This window comes from Strigops habroptila, chromosome 6, assembly GCF_004027225.2.
Source record: "Strigops habroptila isolate Jane chromosome 6, bStrHab1.2.pri, whole genome shotgun sequence".
Taxonomy (NCBI): Eukaryota; Metazoa; Chordata; class Aves; order Psittaciformes; family Psittacidae; genus Strigops; species Strigops habroptila.
Genome location: NC_044282.2, coordinates 21,039,767 through 21,052,706, shown reverse-complemented (window position 1 = coordinate 21,052,706; position 12,940 = coordinate 21,039,767). Strand labels below are relative to the sequence as shown.

Sequence of the window (12,940 nt, the reverse complement as noted above, 5' to 3'; positions counted from 1 at the left end):
TCAAAGAGATTTCTTGTAAACCTTTATGCCTGATCTCAACTGAGGGACACAAATGCATGTCCAGACAAGATCTGGGTATGCCTCTGAGAAGATTTTGGTCTATGACCAAGGTTTAAATTGAAAGTGTGTACAACAGCACTGAAAGCTCTTGAGAAAATCACAAATGTTCACATACAGTTGTGCTTCCACCGTTGGATCCACAAGGTCTAAACCTGGGACTCTACTCATATTTACTCCTCTAGTTGGTGTCGAAACTGTGTATCATCAGGTACCCATGAAACAACACTGCAACCAACAAAGTTATGTTTTGTATGACTGGCTGTTGGCCGGCATGCCACTTACTTATCAATCACCCAAGTCTACTAAGGTGCGCCAAATGAAAAAAACAAAACCAAAACCAAGGTCTGTTTTCACAGGAATTGTATGCAACAGTAGGATTTACTGACAAAGAAGACAGAATACACCCAAGAGAAATGCATTTCCAACCATGTACTCTGTGCTAAGCCCTCTTCTTCCCCAGGAAGGGTAAATGAGATATGTTTAGAAGATGTCAAGAAGAGGATAATTTTTTTAAATTTATTTCAATTTACAGAGACATACACAGACTTTCTGTTGGGTTGGTTAATGATCCTAAATAGTTCTGAGGCAAGACTAATGTCTATAATCTCTTGGCCCAAATGTTATTGTGGACTATTTGTCATAAGCAGAATGAGGACAGCTTCACACAACACCTTAGCCTGAGGATGGTCTTTTGGCTTCAATAGATAAGGTACACTTCAGTGGGCTCAGGATATTAGAAGCTGCCCTGGAAAATACCTGTTACAACACAAATTACTGAAGTTATTTGGAGTAAAAGGAAACAATGACACAAATATGAAAGGGCAGAATAATTGATCAAATTGCTCTGCTTCCTCTGTCTGCTACAGGTTTGCTGGAGGAAGTGGGCAAACCCTTTCAACAGCACTTATTGTTTGCCCCTCCAAAATGAGGAAAGTAGTACTCGTCATCTGCAGACATGAGTTTTAAGAGAGGTAAGTGAGGAAAGTTACAAAATATGCTGAAATCCTCAGGTGACAGGGTTAGAAAAGTATTATTAGCTGCAGTCACCTTCTTACTTATTCTGCTCAAAGAATGGAAAGGACCACATTTTCAAAGGGATCTCAATTTGTCTTTCTGTTTGGACAGGCACTTTTAGACAGCAAATCTCACTTATGTGCTTTTCCTCGCTTGGATTCTGTGTTTCTCAATGGAGGTAAAAGTCTTGCACACATATTTGCATTTCGTAACAGCAACTCACAAATTCTGCAGCAGCTGCATGCCAGCACAGGGGTGAGGAGGGGAAGCACAGGATCACTGCTCCGTGCCCTCGCTGCACCCGGCAGAGAGAAAGGGTTTGCTTTTCTCCCTTTTCCTCCTGCTTGAGGAATCCCGGGGGCGGGCTGGGAAAGGAATCCTGGTCACTGCTGGAACGGAGAAGGGGACCACGCTCATTCATTCACCGCACTCTGGGCAAGGTTAGGGCTCGCCTATTACTTAACCCGTTCAGCCACACACTCTTTCTCAGCCTGCTGACCCAGCCAGATTCTTTTCTTCCTGGTCCTGGTGTCAACTGGAAGTAATGTGGCATCAAAACTGCAGCTGGGATCCTCTCCTCTACACCAGGCTTATGCATCCCACCTCCTGTGGTCCCACTATCCCTCGTGCCCCTGCAATGCCCTGCAAGTTTGCCCTTCAGAGCCTGGAAATTCTCATTATAATTCCCACGGATAATACCCTGGGTAAGATGGGCCTCAATGCATTTAACATAATTACACAATGTAATTCTAGTCTCAACCCAGCTGAGCCATCAGTGACACCTAGCAACGCTCCTGGCTTAGAGCTCTGCAAAGTCAATGAGAATTTCTGAGTCTTGCTTTCTCTAAGAAAATACGGTTTGCATGGTCATGCTGGTTTTGCACATACTGGTGTTTATGTGTGTGTGTGGAAGAGAGAGATTCTGTTTCTTCTCCACTTCCCCTTCCTTCTGAACTCATGAGCACTTTCAGCTCAACCCAACAGATGTGCACAATGTTCAAAGCCATCCTTGTCCCTAAATGTCTCATGAAGAGAAGCAATGGTAGAAGAGACAAATCTTTCTGGCGCCCTAGCTGAGAAGGCAGCTACAGGCTGCACATACCCATCAAGAGATGCCAGAAAAGTTACCTGAGAAGACAAAATACCCCAACCCCAAATACATTCTGCTCATGGCTTGAGCCTTAGCCCATTGCTAGACACCAGAGGATCCAGCCAGAAGACACAGTGCAATAGAAAATCAATTTTTGTAAATCTCAGTGCTAACAGAACAACTTATTAGCTTTGCTTGTGGCAAGTACCTTTTCTGAAATACTTCTCTGAAAAAAAGAATGTTGTAAAACCTATTTTTTTGAGGGTGACTATCCTGCTATATCTGTTTTTGGACAAACTGGAGCAGTGGTATCACTCTTTTCTGGTTCTATTTGTATCATTGCAACATTAATTGATATTTATTGGCAAGACATCAGATTTCTCCCTATCTTGCTACTTTTCCCTGAATCAAAACTCCAACCAGTCATTTTGCTTTAAATAAAATGCAGTCACAGGTTAGTAACATTGATTTTTTGTAAGATTGCTCGACTGGGGAAAAAGGTGTAGAGATATTTTCCTATTAATCAATTTCTTGGGCAAAAAATTAAAAGAAAATAAAAAGGGAAGCTGAACAAAATCTAAGGTCCAGCATAATTTCTACAACTAGCTGTAAACTGGCTAGATAGATAGGCATAAGTGATGAAGCATTATAGAGCTGCCAAAGTGAGTGAGTAACTTATAGAAGCCTGGGGGACTGAGGCATGCATGCAGAAGCACAGAATCATGACCTCTCCAGATGTTTTAATGCTAACAACCATTCTGCTTCTCCACTGGGCTTTTTCAGTTTAGCAGCAGAAAATAGCACCAACTTATTGTATCTGATATTAATAGATGTTGTCTTCATGCGCCAGTGGTAGCATTGAAAGGTTGGCCATACAAAAAAGATATTGGTGAAGGCAATGTTTTGGTTAGTTGATATCTGTGCATTGTCCTCTTCCACTGATAGTTGTTACAGCTTCAGCTTTACAGGATTCTTTAGCTCAGAATCAGTATGTTATCTTTTTAACCACTTATATCAGTATGAGATCTTATCTGTGCTGCCATTTATACCATAATCAGTATCAGCAGTGAACATGACCCACTGTGTTTATTATGACTCCTGTCCCTTATGGCTTTGAGACATATGCATTCCTACTAACATCTCAAAATCTTTGTAAGAATCTTGATATTTTTACAGATTTGCTGACATCAAAGTCACAACCAGGATCTTCAATGTCTGGTGTGCATTTTGGGATCTATAGCTGAAAAGCAATGTGCAAGATCTCAGTAAGAATAGTATGTTGCGCTGCCTACCAGCAATCAGATTATTAAGTAAATTTAGCATCAGCAGGAAGCATGAATTGTCAGGAACTCAGCTGAATTCTGTGGAATAACTGGAATGGATGCCATTGCAACAAACATGAAATCTGGTTGTATGTCTTTCTGTATTCTACCATGTTTAAACTTTAATTCAAAACTAGTAGTGGTATAACTCATGGTTTTGGTTAAGAGATTTTTGAACTTCTCCATTCTACTGACAAATTGTTAAATTGGATTTATGCAGCAATCTTGAGATGGATCGTTCAGCTTAATGGTTGATTTGTCAAGAAAAGTACTGATTAATGTACCATCTAGATCAGAAGGGATTCTGATATATTTTCCTTTGACAATCTTAGTGGGAAAAGCTCGGGTACATGTCAAAATGCACCTTTTGCTTTTCTTCATACCTGCTAATTGTTGATAAGATGGTGTTAAGGTACAGTCTGCTTACTTAGAGCATGTTTTTCTCTCTGTATTTTGGTTTGCTGTTCCGTTGGATTGTGTAAAATTAACCATGGACTGCAAAATGGCCAGGGAGGCCCCTCTGACTTAGGGGCCACAGGAGGCAAGGCAGGCTGCTGAAGCAGCATGCATTGCCCCAACAACAGCTCTGACCCATAGGATGGACAGGGCTGCTCCTGCTGCCCACAGGGCTTGGGGGCTGGGAAGTCAAGCCAATGGGAACATTGTCTTCGATGTTAGTGACTTGGTATTCCGTCTTCATGGATACTTGTATTTCTGTGTTTCCTGAATAAGAGAACTGAATAAGAGAAAAAAAATCAAAACCAAATTTCAATTTTGTTATGTAAAATATAGTATTAATGCACTCAAATCGTTTTACAGTGTCACTTTAAGAAAGCAAAAGCCTAGCTAGCCTTCAAGTCCTATTAAGTTGTTTCAAGTTGATCAAGAGCTCTTTTCGTTACACAGCAAATCTCTTTTTTGAAACTCCTGCAAAATTTTTACTGTCTTTTTCTGTTGCCTTTTAATTATTTGTATACCCCACCCCTCTTCTATGACTTAGCTGATTATTTTGACTTGTCATGGTCAGATTCACTCTACAGTCTGATACTATAACACTCTAGGCAGACATATAATTTGATGTGCTGGAGTCGCTCCATTGACATTCTCAGAGCTAATGGGAATAAATTAAGTTCATGATCCAGATCCAAAATACCCCCAAGTGCAATCAATGTCTCTGTGAGTGTTTGATCCTTTTATTTCAACATGGGTAATCCTACAGCTTGTTTGTGATTATGTTTTATCTGTTTTGAATTGTGCTGCTGTTATTCAGTTATCATAAGTAAGTTACCATTGTCTCCTAATCATTTTGAATTATCACCTTCTCTTTCACCTCACATATCTAAGACCTTGGAAAAGGATTACAAGGGGCGAGGCGGGGATGAAGGGAAAGATCATCGTGTGTCTGACCATCTAGTCACAAAAAAATTTCCTGAAGTCCAGTTTGATTTCCATAATACTGAGGCTGCATTGTTTTGAATTTTTAATTATTTATTACAGTCATCAGAGTGTGGCAATGTGACTGACCTATTGCTTTTTAATTATTTTGGTTGCTTTTGATACTATTAGCCATGACATTTTGCTGATCAGGCTACATTCTTCTTTTAGTTTGGGCCCTGAGATCATTCAATGTCTGTGTCCATCTGTCAACAGAAAGTCAGCTTCTTCTTAAAAGATCACTTTTGTCTGATGGTATCTGTTGGAAACGATGATTTAGTCCTCACCTCCAACTTGTAGATAAGAATTTGGGTTAAATTTTTGCCTTTCTTCTGACATTGTGTAGATTCCTGGTTCCAGTAAAACAGTAATATCCTAAGGTTTTTTTTAATCTTGCTTCAAGATGAAAAGGAACACATAATAATTTCAATAAAGGGATGTCAGTAAGACAAGCTTTTACTAGCACTCTCATACCTATTACAGAAGCTCTTTATCTTTCCTTCATTTACTGAATGCAGGGGGAGAGCTTTGAAAGGAGGGAGGTTTCCACATTACTTCTGGAAACCCCTGAGAGCTCGGTGCCCACCACTCACTGTTGTCTGTCATTATCTAACGTGTGAGTTGTAATCTTGGTTTACCTTGTTCCCAGATTGTTGTTAGCCCTGTCTACAAATACCTGTAAAATTTAATACCTTTTACACAGGACTTCATCAGCCGAGTGGAAAAAAGACAAGAGCTGGAAGAAACTGGGCTGTGCTGGTGGGGTAGAACAAACTGTTAAAAATCACTCCCTTTTCCATAGTCAACCACTGAAAATGAAAGCCAGAACATGATGCTTCTCTCTGGGACTGTGTGGCCAAGACCAACTCATGAGGTGTCTCCTCCTTTCTGGTTCACACAGAACCACTACCTTGTCACAGAACCTGCACCAGGTTTTAATCTGCTGTTGCTGTGTGTTTACTTAAAACTTTTACTTTCAGTTTGCATGCCTTTACAGTCTTAGAAAGAATGTCTGAATGGAAGATTTGAAAGAGGATAAGGAGAAGGCCTTATGGATCAATATAGGGAGCCTCAGAAAACATAGATCTCAGTAAAGCCTATGGGGTGGAACTTATCTACGGCTACTTGAGGAGAATCATTGCTTTTTGGTTAGATAAGAGGAATCATGCCTTAAAAGTACAGATTTTTCTGTCAGGAGAAGCAAACAATGAAAACTAGCTCAGAGGAAAACTTACCTTGCAGACACTGAAGGCAGAGATGACAGGACAGTCCTTGGGGGAAAGAAACATTCCCTGATTGTCTTTTCCTGTTCTTTGGCAGGAGCCCTTTTGCCACTGAAATGGACAAATACACCCAAGTACAATGAGGTTAATGCCATGTGATGGATATACCCACTCTTCACTGTCCTGCTAAATGGGGCATTAAACTTGCCCAGCAGAGTGATGTGAATTTAGCCTTTGCCCATATTCTGCAAACGGTTGATTAATATCTTTTAAAATAATTGTTAAAAAAATGTTCCAAATGCTAGTTTTTAATGTTGTGGAACATTCTGATTTATTCTCTTTTGAAGGGGGCCCATTTAGCCCTAAAAAGACTCATTTTAAAGCTAAATACCTGTATAACTGCCCAGAACCTCCCTAACCTCTCCCTTGTCCAGCAGACACTGCCTGAAACCTGGCTGAACCATGTACTCGTAGCAAGTAAAAGCACTGGCAAGACTTAAAAAAAACCTTCTCAGACTTAAAATGCTGCTGAGTGGGTTTATGCATTGACAATATTAATGATTGTGTCATGTCTAAATTCTGGTTCTTTTAAGAAAATTGGTGTCTCAAGCTGGTTTTTCTGTGGAGCTTCTTACAGTAGGGAAAACATAGAATATGGATTTTGAATTTTCCTTCTCCTAGATGTTCTTCCATGTCCTATTACCACTGCCTTTCAGAACACCAAATGCTTTTTCTCTTCTTTGTGGTAAGTATGAACACTATTTTGAGGTGCATTTTCACAGGGGAAGAAAGGAAGAACTTTCAGCCCTCTCATCCCTGTCAGCTCTATGTGTCTGCTGTTCTGCTGGAGAAAACACATTTAAATGAACCCTCAAACTCAACAACTGTGGAAGGAAAGCAAGACATGAATGATGTCTGACATGGTTAGAGCAATGATATCATTATTTAACAGAGGAGAATTAGTGAAGTTATGGATAAATAATAATGAAGTGTGTGTTTCAAGCTATTTCCCATTTGTATATGGTGATTGCTGATAAAACATCAGCATCAGTCATTACTGCAATCTTTACTTGCAACACCATCTCCACACTGCAGAATACCATTATTGTTCAATCTGAATTTAAAGTTGATGAGCAGTCAAGTGTAGAAAACAGGAATGCATTATATCCCCACTTAGACAAAAAGCACAAAATACCAAATTTTGTCTTATAAACGATGCATGTTCCTAATCTAACTGGATCAAGACTCAGGTTGCTCCAGATGAAAAGCTATCACGTTTCATCACTGCATAATGAACTCCAGCCTGTTGCATCGGTTTTACTCCCAGTCCCAGCACAGAATCACATGGACCTCAGTACAGGGACAGATGATGGTACAGAGTCGCAAGTACTATTTTGTCTTTTATCCTAGTCTCAAGCACTATTTTGTCTTTTATCTTTTTGTTTAGTATAAAAATACAACAAATATTTCAAACTTTCACAAAGACATTGGTTCCTTCTTTTTTTGTGGGGTGGGGAGGGCTTTGTTTGTTTATAGTAAAAGAACCTGCTCTAAAACAGGTAAATGCCTATGGAAATTATAACCTGTAGAATATAATTTCCTGACAACCCAGTACTATACAATATTTCTCAGAAATCCATACACCCAAAAAAAAAAAAAAAGATATAGAAAGAAGAAGTGGAAAAGAAGAGGGAGCAGTGTTAATGAAAACACCAAGGCAGTAAAGCACTGAAGGGAAGAAATGGCAAGAAACTGCTCTTTGCTGTGCTATCATTACTGGCTCTAAAACAGTTCGCCCATCCGAGGCTTACAAAAAATTTGCAGCACTTGACCCACACAGTTCTTTCCACAAATCTGTGTGAGCTTACCTAGCGTTTTTCTATATCAGTTTTAAAGGAAAGGTATTTAAAAATCTTATTATATCTTCTTCCAGAAGGTTAAGGCAGCACGCAAATTCTCTAGTTGTTAGTGACGAGGCCTTTTTGTTACTGAGATTTCCAAACTATGAAAAGATATGACTGAATACTAAGAGCTACACTACAGACTTGCCAGATTTGTATAAACACTCTCCTGTTGAATGGTACTCTTCTGAAGTTGCTTTCTGCAGTAGTTCTTTTTCAATTGTGAACACACACATTCCCTTGGAAACAATTAAATGTGAATCTGTTCTCAACAGCCAAATGTTAGCTATTAATATTAATACAGAGGAAGAAAGAAAAAAACTACTGAAGGTGCTACTGCTAGGTTTCTTGAAGGTCTTTTGGTTTACAGGAACTCATAGAAGATGCAAACTATTACAGATCTGTTTGAAATACAAAGGTTTTATTAAATTCCAGGGTAGAAAAAAAAAAAAAGAGAAAAAAAGAGCAGTCCCTATCAAGCCCATGGGAACTTTTCCATTGGCTGTGCTGTGCCAGAACTTCAAATAGGTATTTAACCTGGTGAAGAAATGAGTAGAGACGATTGCAGGATTTCCTCCCGTTTGAACGTTCTCATTAGATGAGGCCTTGGTGACCTCTGGGTTGATGGGTTGTTCCAATGTTTAATTACTTTGACCTTCGGGGAGTTTCTTTTCATGTCCAACATAACCTTAGGTTTTTTTTAGTTTAATGTGACAAATTACTTCATAAAAACAGCCCTGGATATTTTCATTAATTCTGTACAAATTGTGTTACACATAAGAGATGTCTTTTTCACAGATGCTGTAACCATGCCAAATAGTCTTGTAGTTTTTCCTTTTTAGCTACTTTAGTGTATGTTTGTACATATTTAGAGTAATTGGTGTGATTTATGAGAGTGTATAAATAGTGGTGTAATTCTAAGAAGGCTAAGTTCACAAAAATAGACAATTTTGACCCCCTATTCAGTAAACTAAGCCTTACCAAGGGCTACATCTTCTGAAAATGAATCACTTCTTTTCTTCTCAGAAGGTAACACAGTCACTTCCACGTTACCACTGCAATGTTGGCAGAGCCACAGAAGAAGCCATAGTGGTGAGGCAGAAAAGGTCCTAATTGGCTTGAAACCAGCCCTGCCCAACTGGGAGCTGCATCTTCCACATCTCTGAGGGCCTGCAGAGATGTCCAGCTGCTCCAGAGCTCTGGAACTACCACCTTCGGCTGCTTTCCACACATGTCAGGTATCAACTTCTCTTGGCACCCAAAGCATGTCAAGAATAGCATTTCAGAGTCAAAGCACATAAGCTTAGATGGTTTTCTCAATTTTGTCTTCTGAACAAAGAGCATGGAGTGGCACTTGAAGTCACCGCATACTGCACAGCGTGCCTCCACCACCTCTGCCAGGTTGACACTCATGCGAAGGGAGAAGGACCTGTTCCCTTGCAGTAAATCCAATACAGCTAAATTTCCACCTGCCTCTTCATTGGACTAGCCTCTTCATTGACAGAAAGTGCGCTTATGCCAGCCTGTACGTATGGAAAGGAGATGGTGAGCTGCACAGTTTGCACATGCGGATCCCCATTTGCAAATGTCACCTGTGAAACACAGAGGCCACTCCTGAAAGTACAAAGCTCGGGATTGTTTAGGCAGAATGGAAAATGACACCCCGGCATTTACAATGGGATTTTTATTATCGATGTCACAGATATGATACTTGCTACTGACATGCTTGAATTAGAAGAGACAAAGTAAACTGTTAGAAAGAAGAGGCCATTGAACTAAATACAAGTGTAACCCTCATGCTTATATTGCAGCATTCGATTTCCTCTTAAGTCTCAGGAAGAGGGGGGAGACAGCAAGGGGGAGACAGCAAAGAGGAGACCTGTGTTTCAGCTGAAATCTCTTGTGTCTATGCAGGAGGGTAGGGCCTCTCCAAAAAGCAGACAAAGAGCCAGAAGCAGGCTCTTATGGGAGATTTCATTACAGGAGAGGAGCTTTGCAATTCCTACTTGCTTTCATCCCAATGCAGATCTCTGCAAAGCTGCAAGTGGGGAAAAAGTCAAAAATACAGGAGTTGGAAATATCCTTGAGGACCGAGCAACTGACGACATGTCAGGGCCACAAACTCTGTTTGCTATGTCCTAGGCATACCACTGTTGATACAGGTTTGGGATCTCCAGATTCATAAGAAGCCAAAGAAATGGTTACCTCATGCCTCAGAGCCTGAACCCGTAGGCTTGTTTTCCTTGCAGAGATTTCGATGGGAACTGGGCTGAGAAATTGGGTGATCCAGGTACTACTCACATGCCCGTTCACTTTTAGGATGTGTTGGAAAGACAAAGTTGGGTTGCATGGTGAAAATGAGAGAACAGGGAAGTTTCTGAACATGTCAGCCAAAGAGGAGATGTGTCATTAGTCACTCTAAGCTTTGTAGCAATTGCGTATAATAGCAGCAATGCTGGAGTTGAATAGATTTCATCACTATAGGTTCTTTTTTCTTTTAAGGAAATGATAGTATTTTAAAAGCATTTCTATTATTGATTGCAGAAGACTCTGTGTTAAGTGCTTCATTCCCCAAGAAGTTTGGTCTCTGAGGGTTTTTAGGGTCATAGCTTAAAGGATTACGTCTCTGACAGACAGACACAGATAGATTATGAGATGTCTTGGAAGGCCAAAAATCTGGTCCCTCCTTTTGTAAAGCTGTGTAAGGATGAAAGTGCAGCTGAGTTATCTGTACTAAAACCTCAGTGCCCTCATCCTACTCAAAGAGCCTTTCTAAACCCTGTGTTGTCAGGAATAAGAAAGAACAGCGAAATAAGCCACTGTGTGATTCAAATATTCCTAAGTGGTCACCAAAACACCCTCCTCTTGGCCACAAGACTGCATTCTTCAACTCTGTTTGCTGCACTATGAAACACATGAGGTCATTTTTATCACAAGTCTTATGAATAGAGACTGGAATTTTCTACAAGGTCTTCTTTTCTTATTCCCCATTTCTCCCCCCTTTAAAAACAACTCCCAGTCTGTCAGTACAAGAGGGTTCACTGTCTGGGAGTTTCCTGCCCATGATACCTATAGCCTTAGAGGGGACTTGGTGGCCCCGCCAGCTCCGCAGAGTGATTTGCCAGCTTACCTGGAAGCAACTTGATCACCTCCTCCTGCCACCCTGCCTGGTATCATCTAGCAACAGCGGGAGATTCAGAAATGGCAGGAATAACAGATGCCATTATCCTCTAAAGCCAAAGTTTTATGTTAAGGAGGAGAACTGAATGATACATTGCAGGTATTTATAGCAATTGAGTGCTGCCTGTAAGAACATGAAGGAGCAGTGACTGAAAGGCATGCAGACAGCTACTTGATGAAGCGGTGTTCCCTTAACAAAATCTGTAGTCTCAGCCTTTTTAAACAAAAAAACAACTCCTTTCTGGTAACACCTTTAGCTCTCAGTCCAGCAGGAGTCCAGTCATCTACCAGTGCTTGGTATTTGAAACCTGGAGATACCATTTTCTGTTGTTTTGTGCCTGGATTTGGAAGTTTCATCACTTCTCTAAGTAGAAAAGGAACTGATCTGTCCCTGATCAACTACTTGTGCTGCTTCGGCTTTTGCAGGATTAGGCAGTATACACCAAACACAGTATAAATGGTTAGTCCAGGCCAGGCTATTAACAGTGGCTAGTCATGCAAGTAGAGACTTCCTTGCCCAAGCATTTCTCACCCTTCAGCAAGAAAGAAGGGCAAGTCTTTTAGGTCACCAGGGCCACTCTGGCTAGTCATCTCAGTCAATAGTAAACCACAAAACCTATTCCTTGGAATCAATGACATTTCCACTAAAATGTTATGAAAAAAACCCTCCACCTTTGGACTGCAAATTCTTTGAGTTGACTCTACGTTTTTAAATAAATAAACCAATTCTTCATTATTCAAACCACGTACTTTTACTAAAATTAGATTTTACTGACAATATCTCATAGGAACACACTAGTCTGAAATAAATAGAGAACAGAACCTCGAGGCCCGATCCTGAAATCCTTTCTGACATGGGCAGCAGCAGTAGGTTAGGGTTATTTTTCAGAACGCAAACAGCACTTGCTATTCTGTGTTTCACTCTTTCAGTAGGTCCCTGAATTGAAGTTCTGCTGGAGCAAGAAGGAAGCCTTACCTAGAGAGCTTGCCCCCGCTGGGATACATTTTGCAAGTTTTACATACCATTATGAGGACCTAAATTGAGCCCTCCTGCAGAAGCACAGAATAGGGAACTCCAGAGTAGGAAAAAAAACACATTTAGATTCACCCAGATTTATAGCCTTTGATCAAAAGCTGCCCCTTGTGCTTATGAGAATCTCTGTAAATATCTGGAAAGTTACTCCTTTATCTGCTTTCATATTCCTCTGAATATGAGGAACATATTCAGAGAACAGCCTCTGCCATGTTATCTGCAAGAACTGCGGTTTCTTGGGCTGCTGAAGTCATGGCTCACACTGCTGAATTTTAGTATCTCATTATCCTTGTTCTTGTTAGGGATGTGTATACCCCCTATTTCAGAGGCTGTGACCGTACTTTATCCCTTATTTATGCAATACTTCTAAAAATGGGGCCCTACTGCATAACTGGTCTCCATCTGCTATGATAATGAAAAGTATTATTTTTAATGCCACTAGGCTTTTCTTAGCTACGCCTTTCAAAGGACACTGTCAAGGTTGGTCCAAAGTTTAAATCTCATGGAAGCAGACTTTTACAAAATGTATGTCTGAATAGAAACATTACCATTGATTTTTTTAATTGCAAGTGAAAACAGTCGTATTTGATGAAATAACCGTTCCCCTTAACTTTCAGCCCCAAACCTGAAAACCTGAAAGCGAAAGTGACTCGAACGCAGGTGAACCTGACTTCATTGATTTC

General features: G+C 40.4%; 1 long non-coding RNA gene across 1 annotated transcript; it reads right to left on the bottom strand.

Annotated features, from left to right (window-relative positions):
- Positions 1–405: 405 nt before the first annotated feature.
- LOC115609965 lies at positions 406–6,248 on the bottom strand. Its single transcript, XR_003992061.1, has 2 exons — positions 6,156–6,248; positions 406–4,222 (listed from the first exon to the last, which is right to left on the bottom strand). It is a non-coding gene; the product is annotated as an uncharacterized LOC115609965 (long non-coding RNA).
- Positions 6,249–12,940: the final 6,692 nt, after the last annotated feature.